Source organism: Pipistrellus hanaki, assembly GCF_964339955.1.
Source record: "Pipistrellus hanaki genome assembly, chromosome: 3".
NCBI lineage: Eukaryota > Metazoa > Chordata > Mammalia > Chiroptera > Vespertilionidae > Pipistrellus > Pipistrellus hanaki.
The window spans coordinates 131530931-131552767 of record NC_140505.1 but is presented as its reverse complement, the minus strand read 5'-3'; positions in this window follow the sequence as shown (position 1 = coordinate 131552767).

The window sequence follows — 21837 nt, the reverse complement described above, 5'->3', positions numbered from 1 at the left end:
AAAACCACAGAGCTCAGTTTGCAGAGGTTTATGGGCCTCCTCTGTCTGCTATTCTTCCAGTGTGCCTCGGGTGGGCCTAATCACAACATATCAGGTAGAAGGCGGGATGTATGCAGAAAGCACTCAGTCACACACATCAGCAGACACATCAGTACACCTTGGAAGCAAGATATGCTCCTAGGTCCCATGGTGTTGATGTTGAGGGGAACCTATTGTTTCAGTTAATTTCTCTGAGGCTTTTGGATGCCAGGGAGTCTGCTATTAGTTTTCTTTCTTCTACACATGCATACAAAGATTTCTTTCTTTATCCTGGAATACCCTAAAGAACAACAGCAACTCAATGCCCATTCTCACCTCAGGCTTCCCTTCATTTCAGAATCACGAAAAAGAACTTTTTATATTCTGTACTAGGGCTTAACCTGAAGTTGATCTTCATAGTAAAACTTCACCATGTGTTCTTCACACCAATCCACCAATCACTGGTCTTTTGCTAGAATGGGCCTATGGGAATCATTCTATATTGTCTTCATGAAATAGTTTTCTGTCTTTATTGCTAAAACCAAGGCTTGTCTCCCTGCATGGCTTTGATGATTTTCCTACTAATATTTTTCAAAGTAAAAGAAAGCTAAGTATTCAGGAAGTTTAATACAATACCATGACGACTCTTTTAAAGTTTTTGATAGGAGTAATTGGTCGGCGATATCCCAATCATCACCATTATCATTATCAAAAACAATAAATACCTCTAGATTGTACAACTTAAATTATAGTTTGCTTGCAGGACATTTTCAATCTAGCATACAACTATTCACAACTACATTTAGCTAAGCTAAATAAATAAACTAGTATCAAACAATCGTAAGAATTAAATGTTGTCATTGAGGCATGGGGTATTGGACTAATGGGGTGGACTTCTATCTCTACACATGTGAGTGTCAAATGCAGAGTTTCTTAGATTATGATTACCAAGTGGTTAGAATGTCTTTGAACTTAAACCTCATCTTGAGAGACCACTATAAACATAGCTTGTTATATATGAACTAGAGGCCTGGTGCACAAAATTCCTGCACAGGGGGTGTGCACCCTCTCCAATCTGGGATCCCTCAAGGAATGTCTGACTGCCCGATCCTGGTAGGAACAGGCCTAAACGGGCAGTCAGATATTCCTCTCACAATCCAGGACTGCTGGTTCCCAACTGCTTGCCTGCCTGCCTTCCTGATTGCCCCTAACCACTTCTGCCTGCCAGCCTGATCATCACCTAACCACTCCCCTGCCAGCCTGATTGATGCCTAACTGCTGCCCTGCCAGTCCGATTGCTCCTAACCGCTCTCCCCTGCTCGCCTGATCTCCTCCAACTGCTCTTCCTTGTAGGCCCAGGTCCTGCCCAGCTGCCCTTCCCTGCAGGCCCAGTTGCCCTCAACTTCTCTTTTCTGCTGGCCTGGTAACCCACAACTTCCCTCCTTTGCAGGTCTGGTCCCTCCCAACTGCCACCCCCTGCTGGCCATCTTGTGGCAGCCATCTTGTGTCCACATGGGGGCAGCCATCTTGTGTGTTGGAGTGACAGTCCATTTGCATATTACTCTTTTATGAGATAGGATCTTGTAACCACAAACGAAAAACCTATAATCAATACACAAAAAATACAGAAAACAGAACCCAAACAAATACCAAAAGAAAGTCATCAATGTACATGAGAAGACAGCAAGAAAAGAAGATGTGGCACATACCTACAATGGAATTTTATTCAGCCATAAAATAAATGAAATCTTGTAATTTGTGACAAAATGGGTGGACCTAGAGAATATTATATTAAGTGAAAGAAGTCAGACAGAGAAAAACAAATACCATATGATTTCACTTGTATGAAGAGTCAAGAAAGCAAAATTAATGAACAACCAAAAACAAAACAGAAACAAACTTATGGACACAGAGAACAAACTGATGGCTGCCAGAGGAAAGGGAAATTGAGGGAATGGGTGAAAAAGGTGAAGGGGATTAAGAAATAAAAACTTTTAGTTATAAAATAATGTACATGATAGAGAATAAATAGTATTGTAATAACCATGCCTGGTGACAGATCATTATTAGACTTACTGTGGTGATCACTTTGTAAGGTATATAAATGTATAATCACTATGTTGTACACCTGAAAGTAATATCATATTGTATGTCAACTATAATTAAAAATAAAAGAATACCTCCCTCCCCAAACTTAAAGATTACCAAATACAAGCAATGAAAATTTAGTCCCTAAAAAGAAAAATAATGTTCACTGCCAATTTAGAGAGATGACATAAACCCTTCCTATTAAGATTCAAGTTCCAAGGTATTGATTCTGGTCTAATAGTTTTGTCTCTTATGGATCCCATTTTACCCTTAAAATCAGTTTGAGGTCCATTAAAACCTGGCTACAATGAGCTGGCATTTTTATTTAATTCCTTCCCATAGGAACAATGTGTATAAGCAGCCATCTGCATGATTTAAGGCAGGTTATCCTTCCAACAAGCCCACACCTACCTAATCCAAGAGGACAAGAGCTAAACAGACCCATCTCTTGAAGATCCAGTGAGCATCTTGAAGAAGGTATATGCTATAAGCTTAACTAAGCACACTGCAAAAGGATTTAAACAGGTCAGTGGTTAGAATAGAATTTTCTCCTATTATCAAATGTATGTTTGCTGCCCATTGGTCCTTGGAATTATTGATTGGTTCCTGGGGTCACATGTTGGCATTTATCCCAGGGCTTAACAAACAACATACAATTCTGTATTTTTTCTCTGCCTGTAGACTTTCTATCACTTGGCATGGAAATCATGTAAAAGAGAAACTCTAACTCACAGGCCAAAAAATCATAGCAAGTTTTTTTTTTTTTAAATTAATATCTTAATATCAGGAAGGAAAGAGGAAATTCCTGAATCTAAGTGCCAGAGTCTAAAAAAGTGAATGAGTCTAATTTTAGTGGTTTAATCCAATCATGAGGACTTGAAACTAAGTACTTGTCATAAGAGGCTGAAAAATGAGAGAGAAGCAAAATATTATTTTCCTACATAAAAGACTGAAGGTAAATCTGTTTAATGTAGGAAACATACCTTATTTTCTTCCTCAATCAGATTAATCACCCATCTCTCTCTTCTGTTCTGACAGTGGTTTATCAATTTAAATTTTATTTGAGAGCCCAGGAGCCACCCTCCCTGATATCTGCCAGATGGCTAAAAGGGTATTCATTATACTCTTAATTTTTACTTGATAATCTATTTTGTGTTCATAAATTTCCATGAAATATTTTTATCTTTTCTTGTGTGTGTGATAGCAATGAGGAGACTATCAGATAATTGTATACTAGCGGCCTGGTGCACAAATTCGTGCACAGGTGGGTCCCTCGGCCTGGCTAGCGATAGGGGCCAATTGGAACATCTTGACCACTCTTGATTGGAGCGGATCAGGGCCTATTGGGGCCAGCCTGCCAGGGAGAGGGACTGCAAGAGGTTGTCTGTGGAAGCGCACTGACCACTAGGGGGCAGCTCCAGCATTGCGCGTTTGCCCCCTGGTGGTCAGTGCACATCATAGTGACTGGCCGACCAGTTGTTCATTTGTAATGGTCGCTTAGGCTTTTATATATATAGATTAGGCCATCCAGAAGAGTCTGATGGGGTTTAACACAAGTAGCTACACCTATAAATAGGTAAGTACCATAAAACAACTGTATTTTCAATTCTTTGCTTCAAGCTAACACGCTCTGTCTGCTTTCTCCCTGTTATGATGAAGGGTTTCTGGGCCTCCTGGGCCAGTGTGGGGTTGGTACCTGAGACCAAACAGTGGCACAGCTGATGGGAAGCAAGCACAACTTTGGCACAAGGGGAGGTATTTTCAGCATCTGTCAACTCCTTCGTCTGTCTCCTCTTTGCCTCCTTGCACTTGGGATTGACACTGTTGTCTGTTTTCTACCCACAGGGAGGCAAGAGTGCAAAAAGCACTTGAAGGCCCAGAGGGGGTTTTTCTGCAGAGGTAGCAGTAATTTTAATGAAGAAGGGGAAGTTTTTGAAATGGGTCAGTTTCCTAAGGACTGCTATTGGCAGCTTGCCTAGAAACTGGTCTTTCCTGCTCCACACCATGGGGCAGCCCCTCCTGGGAAGCAGAACAGAAACAGTAAGACAGAGAGGAAAGGAAGGCCAGGATGGCTGCTGGAGTTCTATCGGAGCCTGGGGACATGGCTCCGCAGTCAGTGAGGTTATTGACTTGACAGTTAATTGGGCACGTTTGTGGTCTTAAAGGACCTGAAGGCCTTAGACTCATTTTAAGGGGGCGGCTGTCAAACCACAATTACTACCTTGAGAAATGGATAAGAAAAGGAACAGAGTTAGTAAGGAACACAAATTAGCATACCCATTGGCTTAGGGTTCACAGGAACTGAGCCAGGTGAAGCTAAATGACAGATATCAAGCACCACGTGTTTGTTTTTGAGATTTTAAAAAAGTTATTAGTTTTTCTATCTAGCCAGAGATGTTTCTCCAACCTAGCAGTATAATGCAGGCAGGGTTAGGCACATAGGAAGGCTCAGAGAGATGGGAAACTTTAGCAACAGCAGCAGCAGCAACGGTGAAATCAGGTAGCACAGACGCTGAAACTATTGCTGGATCGATCGGTGTGAGAAAATCCTACAGCAATGTCATTCTGGAGGCAGGGCGAGTGTGGGTCCCCGGGGGTGAGACGCAAAGGCCAACGCACTGTGTATGATTCCATATGAGCGTCCTTCGGTGTCAGCAACTCTGGTGTTGAACATTCGTGATTGTTTTGTGCGTGTCTGTTTAACACAACTGTAGCTCCAAGACGGCAAGCACAGTATCTGTCTCACTGCTCCCACTTTGGGAGCCCTCTGTGAGCACCCCGAGAAAAGGCAAAGCACACTGCTTCCTCACTGCAAATGGTCTCGGAGCCTTCCAGAGTGATCAGGCTGGCATGGGAGGGGAGATCTGTTTGCAGGCTCTGCTGTGACTCTGGTCTTGTCGATGTTTTTTTTTCTTTTCTTTTTTTTTCTTCTCCTTCAGAGTGACAAATAAGAAAGCTCTGTTCAGGGCTGTTAAAATAGAAAGTCCTTAACTGGGTGTCAGGTCACTAGGTTCCTGGACAAAGCCTGGCAGTACCTCACCCCCGGATAAAGTTACAGCTGATGACCAACTGACCAGCAAGCTTTGTCCCTGGGTTGTCATGTTACCCAGGCCCACAGAAATGCCATCCAAATAGCACTACCCTGGCAGGCGTGGGTGGGTATCACCTTTTAGGATAAACTTTGTGAGAGAAAGAGATAGGGAAAGGGGTAGAGGTGGGAAGAGGAAAGAGAGAAAGAGGGAGAGGGGCAGAGGGGAGAGAGGGTGGGAGGATATAGAAAGGGGGAGAAGGGGAAGAGGGAAGGGAGAGGCTCTGACTATAGGGAATGGATGAGATACACAGAAGTTTTTTTCAGTCCATTACAACTCTAATTTCTGCCTCCTTGGTTTCTGCTATTTCACCTCAAAACGAACTCCTCTTCTTTGGAGGATGTAATTGGATGCAGTGCCAGCCCAGCCATGGCTGACTTCGGATCCAGGCCCCACAAGCTCCTTTTGGGAGCTCAGTGACAGTGGAAATGTACTCTTTTGTCTATGTGCTGTTTTGAAAATTCTGTCTTAACGTACTTCTGTGAGCAGAGTGGCAATGGAAGACACCCTCCCGTAAGCTTGTGGCTGCACACGTACAGCAAGGCTGTGTCCCACCATGTGTCAAGATGGGGTTTTTACTGGTATCTTAGGGAACACTATTCCCTTTTATTTCGTCCACTTCTCCCTGATATTTCCCTTTTCCTTTTGTTCTCTCAACAGACCATAATATGGGCTCTGGCCGGTTTGGCTCAGTGGATAGAACATCGGTCTGTGGACTGAAGAGTCCCGGGTTTGATTCTGGTCAAAGGCACCTGCCTCGGTCATGGGGTCGATCCCCACTAGGGGGCATGAAGAGCGGCCATCCACGAGTCTCACTCATCACTGACATTTCTATCTCTCTCCCTCCCTATCCCTTCCTCTCTGAAATCAATAAAAATACAAAAACAAAAACACAGACCATAATAAGGCTCAGAAAGCTATGTTATTTATCAAAATTCATTAAGATATTTTTTCTTTATAAATTTAAAAGTTGAAAGTTATAGCTTATTATTTGGTATGCTTAATATAATATACAATATTTTCCATTCTCCTATGAGTCAATAAAAAACCGCAACCTCTAGCTAAATTGAGAGCAAATTTACCAAACTACGTACTAGGAAGAGTTTGTTGTTTTTGTTTTGTTTTGTTTGTTTTTTACGTTTCTTGGTATCTTTGCTTTTTCAGACCAGCATATTAAAATACTGATCCTTATGTAAATTCAAGCAACATGTTCAAAGTTCAGACCATGAATTATTTACACGCCAAGGTACCAGTCTCATTAGCTACCCCCTTGCACACTCCTTACGATGACTGAGGTCAGGGTTCCATTGCTGAGCAGGATAGAACATTCTGGCAACAGAGGGAAGAAAGAAGTTTTCCCTTTGTGCAAAGGTCCCCCCCCCACCCCCCCGCCCCGTTAACACAACAGCTCTAACTCTCATTTAAAAGCTAACATTGTATGTCAGGCAGCATGGTCAGTGTAAGAGTGTGTGCTTTTATTTCCTGCAACAGCTTCGTGGGAATATTTCCCCTAACTTTATAGGTAAGAAGATGAAGCCTCTAAGAAGTTATTTAACTTGCTAAGGTCCATGCAGCTGGAAAATGGCTAAGAATGCATGCTCCCAGAATCCCCTTCTTAGATGGATGTGAATCAATTTGGCTCTTGATCAATAGATCTTAATAACGACTCACTTTCCCCCTCCCAGTTTATAAAGCACTATCACATACATTCTTTCCTCTCATTCACACCTCAGAACAGGTCTGCAGGTAGGTCCTTGTGATCCCACTCCACAGATGAATAAATTGAGGACCAAATTAGTGAAAACAGGACAGCAAGTCCATCCTAGGGACCATTTGTGAATGTCCTCTAGCTAAAGACCAATATGCAATTTCAGAAGAATAAGTTAAATGAGCAGGCTCCTCTCCAGAGAATTCTGATTGATCAGATATGAACAAAATAAAAATAAATAATTTCCTCAACATTTGGATGGGAGGAGGACAGCAAGAGCAAGGACTGCTGTTTTTACAACCTGGATCAGTGCACAGTAGACGTGTGTGTGTGTGTGTGTGTGTGTGTGTGTGTGTTCACCCGTGCACCTGATGTTACTTACCCTGGCAGCCGAGGATGCCTGCGGAGTGCTGAGGTTTTTCTTATCCAACCAGGACACAGAAAGGCAATGCTCTCAGTGGGTTATAAAGCCCACGCTGGAGTGCGCTGTCTTAGACTGTACCCGACAGAGAAGCCCAAAGGCAATTACATCCCAAGTCAACGTTCCCCTAAACCTGCTCTGTTTAAGGGGCCAGCTTGGACCTTACCAAGAACTTGCCAGGCAATTCACATTGCCTACCTTACACACACTGCACACCAGACCCTTCCAATTGTATCCCCAAAGCCTTTACACTCTTTCAACTCAAACGTGCTGCCTGCCGCATTCAAGCTGCATTGTGACAAAATTGATATCTTTTTTCATAACTCAGGACCTGAGGGCTACAGCTACCTTAGAGAACCGCCTGGCAAAAGCAGTTTTAAAACCCTCTGCCAAAAGCCATTTTAAAACAGATTTCTCTCTCTGGCAAAAAGAGAGAAATCTGTTTTAAAATGGCTTTTGCCAGGGGTTTTTCTCTGGGGCTATCCTATATAATAAAAGCCTAATATGCAAATAGACTGAACGGCAGAATAACCAGTCGCCATGACACACATTGACCACCAAGACGCAGACGCTCAATGCAGGAGCTGCCCCCAGCCTGCAGGCCCCAGGCCAGCCAAGGTGGGCACCAATGGGGACCCCTTCCCCTGCCCTGATCGCCCTGCGGGTCACCCCACAGGTTGGCCCTGATCACTAGCCAGATGTTGGGACCCTACCTGTGCATGAATTTTGTGCACTGGCCCTCTAGTTTTCAATAAAGCTGAAGAAAGAGGCCACAACCACCCTAGCCAATGGCATGCGTGTGTATTGAGTATTATTACCTTGGGGTATTATTGATTTCTTTTTGGGTATTACTGATTCTAGGAGATCTCTTCAAATCTCTGGGCCATATGGTTCAGTTCCTCTCTATAATATCATAAGAACTCACTGATGTAATAGGAAATATACACAAGTCTGCATTTATGTCCAGAGCTAAAAGGGGTAAGTAATATTGCTTCTGATCACGCTCAAATGAAATAATTATCTATGTTTACTAACTCTTTCCCAGCATCTGTCCCTTCTCTGTTACACTGTTACACTATACCATTGTTTAGGAGATTGGCTTCTTGCAATGATTCTTGAAGCCAGAGCTATTGTCTGTGCTGCCTCCTCAAATTATTTTTCTATTGGACACTGCTCGCCCAGGGTTGGAAGAGGAACAGGCCAGGGTGTGTCTTTTCTTGTGTAATTGTTCATACCGTCTGTGTTAGCACGGCTGCGAGTCAGCTTGTTTGTCACATGTCGCCAAGCCTCACTGGGCAACCACCGGGATAATGGCCACTTAATCCAGCCACAGAGGACGCTGGCGCCCGCGGGGAGCTGAGCGCCGCTCTTCTTTACGGAGAGGCTCTACCTGGCACTAGGCAATCACATCCCAAGTCAGTGTTCCCCTAAACACGCTCCGTTTAGAAAGAGGAAAAAAGGCGCCCTCGAAGGGTTAACATCTCGGAACAGTTGGAAAGTTAAGAGAGGTTTTTTTTTTTCTTCTTCCTAACACATTTTGAGAGTTTAGGAAAACCTAGAAAGGAAATGCCTAAAAAAAGCTAGTTCTTCTCTCTCTGTATTTCCAAATCATTTCGTATCTTTAAAAAAAATCTGTGTGCGTAATCTTCAGGGAGGAAGGCGAAGAATATATATATGCTGTTGCTGACTTCCTATTTTTAAATATAGTATTTCAATACCTGCAAGTCAAACTTGCTATTTTGAAATTATGTAGCAATGATGCTGAGTTTTAAAATAATGCAATTCGGAGCCCCTTCCCAACCCCCTTTTCAACCTTCCTAAAATGTAGGGCCTTCAGAATCCCAACAGGGACCAGTGTTTTCTGGAGGCTGAATTAAATTTCGTTACCATTGCCCTATCTGTGTGCAGCAAGTAGAATTCGCTTGACAAGGAGATACTATAAACTCATTTTCAGGATGATTGCAACACTTACGTATGAAAGGACTTTCATCACATTTTAAACTATTTTTAACATTTTTGTTTGAAGGCAAACAATTAGTGGACAGATTACAAAGCAGTAGCTCAGCTATTACATAATTTTTATGGATTACTTGAAAGCATCAAAACATCTTTCAAAATTCTGTAATTTCTCACTAACTTACAAGAAGCTTCCTTTCATTTATTTCAAATGGGTGAGATTTTACTGACCATTGGAAAATGGGATACTCCTGGGAGGATTTCCAGATGGGATACATACTTGGCTAACTATGAGGGTTAGTCAGATGGCACAGCAGACACAGACCCTGCATTAAAGTTCTCATTTATTTGTAAGTGTTTTTTCATTTTTATTTAAATTTTTTTTTAGCACCTTTAGGCACTGTGTTACATGCTGAAGATAACAGGAAAAATATATATACACATTGCCTAGGCTTGTTCTCAGAGAACTTATAGTCAAATGGGGAATAGAGAAGTTATCATCCAATACATGCTTTGATGGACTGAATTGTGTTCCCCTGAATTTTGTGCTGAAACCCTAACCCCCAAAGTGACTGTATTGAGATAGAGTCTTTAAGGAGGTAATTAAAGATAAATGAGGTTATAAGGGTAGGGCTCTAATCCGATAGGACTGGTTCCCTTATAAGAAGAGGCCGCACAGAGAATAGGCCATGTGAAGACACAGCAAGAAGGTAGCTATCTGTAAGCCAAGGAGAGAGGCCTCTACGATGGTACTTTTATATTGGACTTCTAGCCTTCCAGAATTGTGAGAAAAATAAACTTCTGTTGTTTGAGCCACCCAGTCCACAGTACTCTGCTGCCAGAAGCCAATTCCAGCATGTCAGCAGGGCTGAATCATCTGGAGATGGCTGAGGGCTTTTCCCCAGACCTGAAAAGGATGCATAAATTGATTGCTTAATCCCAGGCAGCTGAGGACATTTCAATCTACATGTTATTGCCTCCTCCTGGCCAAACATCTGAAAAGCCATAGGCATTTGACAAGGCTTTTGTATACAAGCCCTGGCCTTTGAAGTATATCCACTTAGCCTTAGGACAATTAGTGTTAATAAAAAGCAAGGGGTCCTAAGATAGGAAAACTTAGTTCCTTTATCTAAGTCTTCTCTGGCTCCCCATAATGCCTTCCAAAATTATGTTTCATCTCTGGACTCTTATTTAATTTATACACAGAACCTTCTCTAGATTCCTGAATCCTTCTAGATGCTGAATCAAGAACCCTGGCACTCTGCTATGGCAGTGAAAGCTGACTAATGATTGGGAAGTGCAAGGTTCTTTGGAGGCATATGGAAGGGGCCTCTCGGCAAAATTTGAAGAAACAGCAGTTGGAGAGGGGTGATGGAGGAGGAGTGTTTTGGTGGAGGTTGCAGTATAGGTGAAGCCACAAGGCAAAGAGAGCATGGCCTGGAGATATGAGACAGAGGGAAAGCAAGTTCAATAATCTGCGGCCTAGAGGGTGAGGGTGTTGGTTCTGGAACAGATGCAACTCTGCAAATGTATGACTTCTCAGAACAAGACAACACAACCCAACTATTCTCTCTTGAGATCCATTCTTTCCCCTTTGGGCTTCCATAATTCCACATTCTCTTGGTTTTCTCTACTTTGTTGGTTACTCTGAGTCCATTTTGGTCTCTTCTTTCCCCTGCTCACCTCTAAATATTAGAGTTTCCTAAAATTCAGTCCTTGACCCTCTTCTCTACTCTATTTATACATTCCTCCCAAAGGTGATTTTTATCCAGTTACATGGCTTTAAATAGACTCTATATGTCTGTGGCCTCCAAATCTCTATCTGCCTTGACCTCTTCCTCAAATATAGATTTATATGTTCATTTGTTCATTGATATTTGTCGTTAGTTGTTCAATAGGTAACTCAAACATAACACTCAATTAGGTAGAATTTTACTGGCTTGTGAAAGGTGCATATACATTGAAGTCTGCTTTCTTTCCTCTCTTCAATGCCTGCAATTACCTTGAGAATAAACCAAACTAGCCTTTAAGAAAATGAGAGGCTACATGGACCATATGCCCAGTTAACATCAGTTGTATCAAGCCCAAATCATCAGAACTGCCCAGCCAATTGGTAAACTCATAATAAATAACAAATTTAGTTATTTTAAGCTACTAGTGCAGTGGTTCTCAACCTTTTTAATGCCACGACCCTTTAATACAATTCCTCATGTTGTGGTGAACCCCAACCATAAAATTATTTTGCTACTGTTAATGAATCATAATATAAATATCTGTGTTTTCCAATGATCTTGGGCTCTACAGCAGTGGTTCTAAGAAAACTGCTAGCAGGGTCACCTAAGACAGATAGAAAATATCGGAAAACACAGATACACATAGATGTCAGACAGAGAGGCCCTAGGAAGACAACAACACACCTTACCACACGCTCTATTTAGCTCTCATTGGTCCAGAGTGGCTGCGGCATGGTGTCCACACTGACAGAAGTGTCTACCAGGCTGGCTCTCAGGGCGTGAAAGAATATGGTAGTTCTCAGAGCATGGGGAATATTTTCTGGCAATGTAATGCTCTGCTTAATGATGGAGATACATTGTTCTGAGAATGTGTCATCAGGTGAGTTCATTGTTATGCGATCACAGAGCGCACTTACACAAACCTGGATGGCATAGCCTACATGACACTTAGACTATAGGGTATAGCCTATTGCTCTGAGGCTACAAAGTTATACCGCTTGTTATTGCTGTATAACAACACAAGATTCAATCAGCCACAGGAGAAAAGGATGCAATCAAGAGATGCGCAAAACAGGAGAGGCATAGGCCACTGCTGGTGTAACAAGGCACACTGTTTTACAGCAAACTTCTTTTATGAGTAGAAAGACTACGTTCTACATGACGATGAAAAGTATAGCATAGGAAATACATAAACCAGTAGCATAGTCGTTGTAGAGAACTAGCCCAGAGATGCAGGATGTTTCCATCAGCAAAGGCATCTGGGAAATGTTGGACTCTCTATTTAACCCTCTTGGATTGTTTAATTCTCAGTGGCCTCAGGCTTGGCTGACTCCCAGAAAACCAAATGCCCCTCAAAGATAAATGCCATGCCCCCAGGAAGGAGGTTAATGAAAGTATAGAGTGTGGAAAACTGCCCAGTATTATCTGTTAACTTAGAAATGCATTGTTCTTTCTGTGGTCTCTGTGTCTACCCACCATGTGGTTTTACTATTAACCTCCTTGGGAGGGCGTGGATTTCTTCCCAGCCTGCACTGGGAACAAGCAGCTGCTTTGCTCATGTATGTACATTTCTCCCATTGGAGCTCTTAAGGATTTGAATAAGGCTAAGTGTCAGTTCTTCTAAATAAACCCTGAATTTGGACTTTTGGGGCTTTCTCCCAACAGTTATTTATGATCATTATCGCGTGTGAACTGCTGTACATGACGGTATGGGCTACTTTTATATGACAGGCAGCTCAGTAGGTGTGTTTACACCAGCATCACCACAAACATGTGAGCAATGCATTGCCCTACAACGGTAGGGCGCTGCCACAAAGACACCAGATGACAGGAATTTTTCAGCTTCATTATGATTTTATGGGATAACCATTGTATATGCAGTCCATTGTTGACCCAAATGTCATTATGCTACACATGGCTGTATTTTATGAGGTAATTATTTCAAAGCACAGCACTGCTGTAACAAATGTAGCCCGCTGGTTAAGTACATGGGCTTTGGAATCAGACAGACCTGCATGCAAATTGGTGTTTGCAATTCATCGGTGCTGTCCTTGTGGGCCAGTTCCTTAACCCCTCTACACCACTATGCAATGGAGACAACATCCGCCTCCTAGAAATATTGCAAGGATTAAGTGAGATAGCATGAAAATTCCCAGCACAGTACTCAATGCCTATTAAACACTAAGTGTAGGCAATGATAATAATGAATGACTTAAAATGTTCCCCAAAATATTTTCTACCCAATAGTAGTGTACTTGAAAACGTTAGGTATGCTGCGAGAAAAAAAAAAAAGTTTTGGAGTCACAGAGAACGTCAATATACTAAAGGCTCTGTTGGGGTCGTGCAGCCAAGAAATCAGTTAAATTTTGTTTAACCTAGCTTTTCTTAAATTTATTTGAAATCTGTTTGTTTTTTGAACTCTTGGAATACCTGTTACATTTGTGGGTTACCAGTGTTTCCCAGAACACTATTTGGATGATGCTGGATCATGAAATAACTTTCAGCTGGGTGACAGAAAGCAAAGCAAGAGTTAAATCTAAAGGAGATTAAGTGTAAAACCTGGCCTCGGTGCACGCTGGCCCAGGGTTGCGGTTGGCTCTCGGCCTCTGTCGTCTGGAGCAGTGTGGATCAGCGTCTCGACCATCTGCTGTGAAGGGCGGCACGCAGTGCGGCAGGCAGGCTTTTAAATTCTGACTCAGAATTTACTGTTCCAACTGCTGGCCTCACTTTGAAACAGCAGCTACCCAGAGCCCTCAGTGGCAGCTCAGCCCCCGAAGAAAAGCCCGGAGCTCTGTGCTATCCTTGTTAAGAGCACCCAGGCCAAACCCTGGCTTTCCTTGTTAGCCAGAAATGGCCACACAGGTTCCATACTTTTGTTTATTTGAGTTTATTTTGTAGGAAACCACATGAAGGATGAACCATGTTGGCCTACGCTGGTCGCAGTATAGCAGTATAAAGGGATGCTTCTGAAATGAAAAATTACGTCTCATCAAAGAATATACTATTGATTCCTAAAGCAAGACACTGGAGCTCTAGTGGCTACCTCTTCTGAACAACAGCTGGCTATTCATGCTAGGGACTTTTTTTTTTTTTTTTTCCTAGTTGAAAGTTTACAGAGTTACAGAAAGTAGGTAGGTGATCCTAAAGACAGAATAAAAAGAAATATCCTTTTTAAAATAAGGAAAACAAAATATATATGTATTTAAGCATACTATTGAATTGATGTTTACCATAATATTGAGTTGATATAATGTTAATATTGAGTCCTTGAAAGGGAATTTACAAAGGAAAGAGAAACCAAATTACATTTGTGATAAGATAGTGTGTATATTTTGCCACTAAGAACACAATTATTCTCATGCTTTATGCATCATCACATGGCACAGAGAATCATGGAATTCTTACAATTCACTTATGAACTGAGCAAGACTAAAGGTACAATACCAAGTTTTAACAAAGATCACAAAAACTGACCCTTGCCCCAAAACAATGAAAACCAAAATGCTTCAGACACAATCAACACTGACTCTGGGATAAAAGTTTAAAATGAACTGCAATACTAAGAAATTAAACCCAGCAGCCTCTGAAGAGAAAACTACAATGTGACCAAGGAAGGTTTACCATAGGAATGCAAGGAATGGTGTATTAATAGGAAATCTATAAATAAAACATTTCAAAAAAAAGTCAGGAGAGAAAAATTACATAATCATCTTAGCAGATGGTACCCATTAATGATTTAAAATATACTAACATGGGAATAGAGAATAGTTCCTTAGTAGTACTTAGTAGAAATACTTAATACACAGAAGAGCTTGTCCATTAGAATTAGAAAAAGGATAAGGATGTCTGGTATTACTTTTATTATTTTCCTGAAAGTTTTAGCCATGGAAATAAGATAGAAAACAAATAACAGGGTGATAGTTAATTGTGTGTGTCAACTTGGTTAGGCTGGTGCTGAGATATTTGGTCAAGCACCAGTTTTGATATTGCTGTGAAGATATGTTAGATGTGATTAACATTTAAACCAGTAATATATATTAAAAGTAAGCAGATTACTCCTTATACTCACCTAATCAGTAGAATGCTTTAAGAGAAGAAGGCTTTAGGAGAAGAAGACTATGGTCCTGGAGGGACAAAGAATTCTGCCTCCAGGCTGCCTTTGAACTTGAAACCACAACAACAATTCTCTCCTGGGTTTCAGCCTGGTAGCTGGCCCTGCAGATTTCAGATTTGCCGGACCCCACAATTGTGTGAGCCAATTCCTTAAAATAAGTCTATATATATATATATATATATATATATATATATATATATATACACACACACACACACACACACACTTTCTATTGGTTCTGTTTCTCTGAAGAACCCCAAAACAAATAACAATGGCAAACATCTACTGAAAGCTTCCTATGTGCTGGGCAATGTTTTAAGGGCTACCCATGTATGTATTTTGTTATTTCATCCTCACAACAGTTGTAAAAGATATTGTGATTTTTCTTCCTATTAGAAACTAATCAGAATGAAATTCTCTGAGAACTCATAGGGATGTCCTGGGTTAATGAAAGGAAATGTAAAAGCCTACATGTCCTTCCTTTTACTTTTAGGCAAATGACTCCAACCAACTCTTTCTGGGTAAGATATCAGTGCTCTGCCGAAACCGGTTTGGCTCAGTGGATAGAGCGTTGGCCTGAGGACTGAAAGGTCCCGGGTTCAATTCCGGTCAAGGGCATGTACCTTGGTTGCAGGCACATCCCCAGTAGGGGGTGTGCAAGAGGCAGCTGATCGATGTTTCTCTCTCATCCATGTTTCTAGCTTTCTATCCCTCTCTCTTCCTCTCTGTAAAAACTCAATAATATATATATATATATATATATATATATATATATATACTATATATATATATATATATATATATATATATATATATAGAGAGAGAGAGAGAGAGAGAGAGAGAGAGAGAGAGAGAGAGAGAGAAGTGCTCTGAGACCATGCACTGATGGTAGAATCAATCTTATGGTCCTGGCAGTAGCCAATGAAATTGAACACAGGCTGGAAAGCAACAGTAGTCAGGAGCCATTGCAGGGCTTTGGCTTGCACTTGACTTGTGCTCTCACAATCCTGCATTCGCTTGCTGTGGCTGCTGTAACACATTACCATAGACTCAGTGGCTTAGATAACACAAATGAGTTATCTCCTAGCTCTGGAGGCCAGAAGTCCAAAATCAAGGCATCAGCAGGGCAGCAGTCCCCTCAGAAACGCTAGGGGAGAATCCATCTCCTGACGTGCCAGCGCCCGGAGGCCACATGCAGGTTTGGTTCCTGGCCCTTTGCTCCATCTTCACAGTTAGCAGCACAGCGTCACCCCATCTCTCTCTCTCTCTGCCCTCTGCTTACATGGTGCATTGCCTTCTCTCTCTTATTTTGAGCTGTTTGTACCTTTCTTATAAGGACCTTTGGGATTACTTTGGGCCCAATGTAAGAATCTCCTTCTATCAAGATTTTTAATTTAAACACATCAGCAAAGTCCCTTTTGCCATGAGAGTAATATATTCCCAAATTCTGTGCATTAGAATGTGGGCATCTTTCAGGAGGGGGTGTTATTCTGTCTATCTTACTTACGAAGGTAGGAGAGAGACCCCATCATATACTTTGCAGAAGGGTCCCTCCGAATAGAACAAAGAGAAACTCATTGTTATCATGGAAGATGCCAACCTTCAGTGTTTTCCTGCTCCTGGTTCTCTGGCGAGAAGCCCGTTGCACAGCTCAGTTTTAGGGCAGCCGTCCCACAGGCCAGGGGGAGCTTCTTTGCAACATCAACATCGCCTTCTAACCTTCCCGTAGACACAGAACGTAAGAGGCTTTTACAAAACCAGAAAGAAACATGGATTCATATTTTCCTCATCTGCTTGTTTGGCAAGGCTATTCCAAATATAAAAACAAACACCAAATTCACGCAGAACAAGATTAATAGCGATGACTTCCTTAAAGTTAAAAACCTATATAGGGTTTTAAAAAAACACACAAGAAAACCCCACACAAAACAGAAACAGAGACTTTCAGTTTCTGGTGCCACATCTGAGAGGTCACCACTCTGTCCAAACAAGTAAAAACTTGAACAAACTGAAAAATCAACAACTTACCCTGTGTCCCTAAGAGAGGGAAGGACACAGACACAGGGAAAACTGAGGCTGCCAAGATTGAGCAAACAGCCAGACTAACACAGGGAGGCAGAACTTGAGGGAACAGAGACTCCAGAGCTGGACTTGAGGGAGCCAGTGCCAGGGCGGGAACAGAGCTCGAGGCTCCTCAGTGAGTTCGCCTCTGAGAAGCAGAACCCTGGGGCTCAGTCATGGGACTCCCCACAGTTTTGTGAGATTTACCTCCGGGAGCTCAACCAGGCTGTCACAGTAAATATGGGAGATGAAGCCCATGCTTCCAACAGGGTGAAGAGACAGAGACATTTGAAAAATTTTCTTCTTTTTATTGATTTCAGAGAGGAAGGGAGAGGCAGAGAGGGATAGAAACATCAATGCTGAGAGAGAATCCTTGATCGGCTGCCTCCTTCACGCCCCCCTACTGGGGATGGAGCCACAACTCAGGCATGTGTCCTGACCAGGAATCGAACTGTGTCCTCCTGATTCAATGAGCCATGATGGCCAGGCCAGGCAGAAAGAGCCATTTTGAAAGACACAAGCACCCTGTTCTTAATAAGAACTGCCCACAGGGAAACTAATTGCCCAGGGCCTCACCTGCTGGGCATTATCAGAGCCTAACTGGCCTGGGGGAAAGGAAACACTGAACTTGAGCTCCATCTAGCCATCCTGTTCTACCTGAGGGGGAGAGAGGCAAAGAAGCACATGTGACGCTCACAGTCCAGAGGCACAGGCTCACCGAGACTGAGACCTGACCCCAGGGCTGCAGAGCACTCCCTCCCCGCACAGCTTCCTTGCTACAGGCCTGCTTACAGCGGTTCAATCGACCTGGTCCATCATGCTCACTAGCAAGAAAAATTCACAAGACATACCACAAGGCAAAAAGTACAACTTGCAGAGACAGAGCAAACACCAGGACCAGACAAGGCAGGGATGTTCAATTACCAGACAGGGGATTTGAAACAACTGTGATTCATATGTTAGGAGTCTAAAGGGTAGAGTAGCCAGCATGCAAGAAGAGATGGGCAAGATAAGCAGAGAGGGAAATCCTAAGAAATAATGAAAAAGAACCAAATACACGGTAACAGAAATGAAGAATGACTTCGATGGGCTTATTAGTAGACGGGACTCATCTGAGGAAAGAATCTCTGAGCTTGAGACAATTTGAGGTGAGTTGAAACCTCCCAAACTTAAAAGCCAGGAGAACAAAGACTGGAAAAAACAACATCCCCCCCATAATATTCAAGGACTACAGGACAACTACAGAAGATGGAACAAATGCATAATGGGAATATCAGAAAGAAAAGAGGGAAAGGAACAGAAGTATTTGAAACAATAGTGACTAACAATTTCCCCCCAATAAAGTCAGACACAAAATACATATATATATAAAAAGTAAGTGGACAAAGAAAAATATATACCAGGATAACACTAATCAAAAGAAAGCAAGAATATTTATACTAATTTCTTTTAAAAATTAATTTCTTTTAAAAATTAATTTTTAAAAAATTAATATCTTTTTTATTGATTTCAGAGAGAGGAAGGGAGAGGGGAGAGAGACAGAAACATCAGTGATGAGAGAGAATCATTGATCGGCTGCCTCCTGCATACCCCCTATGGGGGGGGGGCGGGTTTGAGCCCACAACCTAGGCATGTGTCCTGACCAGGAATCAAATCATGACATTCTGGTTCATAGGTTCATGCTCAACTAATGAGTCATGCCAGCCAGGCTAGCTATATTAATTTTAGAGAGTATATTTCAAAGTAAGGAAATTTATCAGTGATAAAGAAGGGTATTACATAATGATGAAGGGTCAATTCTCTAAGAATACAATAATCCTTAATGTGTATGTGCCTAATAAAAATGTGTTAAACTATGTGAAGCCAAACCTGCAAGGAGAGATAGACAAATTCATACCCATAGTTGGAGACTCCAGCACCCCAATACCAGATTGGACAGATCCAGCAGGCAGAAAACCAGTAAGACTTAGTTGGACTCAACAGCACCATCAATCAACTGGATTTAATAGACATCTATTGACTACTTCATCGAACAACAGCACAATGCACATTTTTCTCAAACTCACACAGAACATTCACCAAGATAGATGACATTCTGGTCGATTAAATGCACCTTAACAAATTTCAAAAAGTGTAAATATGCAATGCCTTGTCTCAAATCACAATGGGATTAAACTATTGATAGAAATCAATAACAGAAAGATAACGGTAAAATCCCCAAGTAGGTGGGTATTAAACAACATACTTCTAAATAACACAGACTGAAAAAATAAAACAAAATTAAAAGACAAATAATAAACTAGAAAAATACATTTGCAAAATGTATAGCAAGGGGTTAATATATTCAATATATAAAACACAGTTACAAATTAACAGGAGGAAAAGACAAATACTCAAGAGGCAAAATAGGCAGAGAAAATAGACAATTTACAAAATAAGATATCTACATGTGAAAATGCTTAACCTCATTGGTATAAAGGGAAGTTAGACTAAAATAACTTGACAAATATAAAAATAAATAACTAATTCTAGAAAATATGTGTGCACCCTTCTCTTGTTTGCTTGTAAGAATATGTATGGTACAACATTTCCATTATACTGATAATATGTATTAAAGCTTAAAAATTGTACACAGTCAATGACCCAGAAATTCCATTTATAGAAATTTAGCTAAAGGAAATCAGGATTACAAAAATTGAGCTGCAAAAATTTTCCACAAGGTTCATTTTATATATATTTATATATATAAAACCCTTATACACAAATAGACAGAAAGGTGGAACAACTGAACAACCAGTCACTATGACATGCACTGACCACCAGGGGGCACATGCAGAACATGGCGGGTGTCTGCCTCAACGGGATGGTGAAGCAGGTGAGCGGGGATGCCAGACCAAAGTGGGACAATGATCACTGTCATCAGGGCAAGCCTCTGGTGGTTACTGAAAATTCTTTGCTCCCCCACCGGCACTCACACCCTCTGCTGGCTCCTGGCACTGGCCCCAATTGCTCTGTGGCATCAGTTTGTAGGAGCGGCAGTGGTAGGAGCAGGGCTGCAGGTAGACAAAGGACTGGGGGCTGTGGTGGGAGAGGCTGGGCAGGGGTGCAGAGGATGGGCCAAGACCCGCCTCTGTGCCCACCACAGCCTGTGGCCCACAGTTCCTTTCAAGGTGCACACATTTGTGTACTGGGCCCCTAGTGTGTGTGTGTGTGTGTGTGTGTGTGTGTGTGTATTCTGAATATGAAAGGAAATAATCTGAATATCGAAGAAAAAATTGGTTAACCAGATAATAATCTTCCATAAAATAGAATGTAATTTAGTCATTTAAAATGAGAATTTTATCCATTCAATCTTATTTATTATCAGAGTATGTTTGTTGTTTTCTCGCAGTAAACAAACAAACAAACAAACAAACAAACAAAAAACCACAAAAAACAAGGGCAGAGTCCTGACTGGTTTGGCTCAGTGGATAGAGCATCAGCCTGCAAACTCAAGGTTCCTGGGTTGGATTCCGGTCAAGGGCATGTACCTAGTAAGGAGTGTGCAGGAGGCAACTGATTGATGTTTCTCTCTCATCGATGTTTCTAATTATCTCTCTCCCTTCCTTTCTGTAAAAAAATCATTTAAAAAATATTAAAAAACAAACAAGGGCAGAGACTCTTTCTTTAACTGCTGTGCACTTAGTGACTAGAAGAGTGCATGGCATGCTTCTAATTTTTTATATTGATCTTGGAGAGTGAGATTAGAGATATTTGTTATTCCATTTATTCATTCATTCATTGGTTGCTTCTTGTGTCTTATTTGGGAATCAAACCCACAACTTTGGAGTATCGGGATGATGCTCTAATCAACTGAGATGCTTGGCCAGAGCTAAAATATGTTTTCAAATAATAGAACAGCATGTAAAACACTCACAATTAAAAAATAATCAAGATAAAAAAAATTATGGAGAGTATGATGTGAAAACAAAGGAAAAAAAAGATTAGAAGAAAACACATAAAATGTTTATACATGTTACCTCTGGATGATGAGATTAAAGGTGATTTAATATTTTTCCTTGTACACTTTACAGTTTCTAAACTCACCATAATAACCATGTATTAATTTCATAATTAGAAAAACATTTTTAAAAAAAATATATTTTATTGATTTTGTACAGTGAGGAAGGGAGAGAGATAGAGAGTTAGAAACATCAATGAGAGAGAGTCATTGATCAACTGCCTCTTGCACACCCCCTACTGGGCATATGCCCGCAACCAAGGAACATGCCCTTGACCGGAGTCGAACCCAGGATCCTTCAGTCCCCAAGCCGACGCTCTATCCACTGAGCCAAACCGGTTCGGCTATAAAAATTTTTAAAAAATATGTTTTATTGACTTTTTACAGAGAGGAAGGGAGAGGGACAGAGAGTTAGAAACATCGATGAGAGAGAAACATCGATCAGCTGCCTCCTGCACACCCCCCACTGGGGATGTGTCTGCAACCAAGGTACATGCCCTTGACCGGAATCGAACCTGGGACCTTTCAGTTTGTTGGCCGACGCTCTATCCACTGAGCCAAACCAGTTTCGGCTAGAAATTTTTAAATAAATTATAAAGTATGTAATAGTGCATTTTGTCAAGTTCACATCTGTTCTTCATAGTTTCTT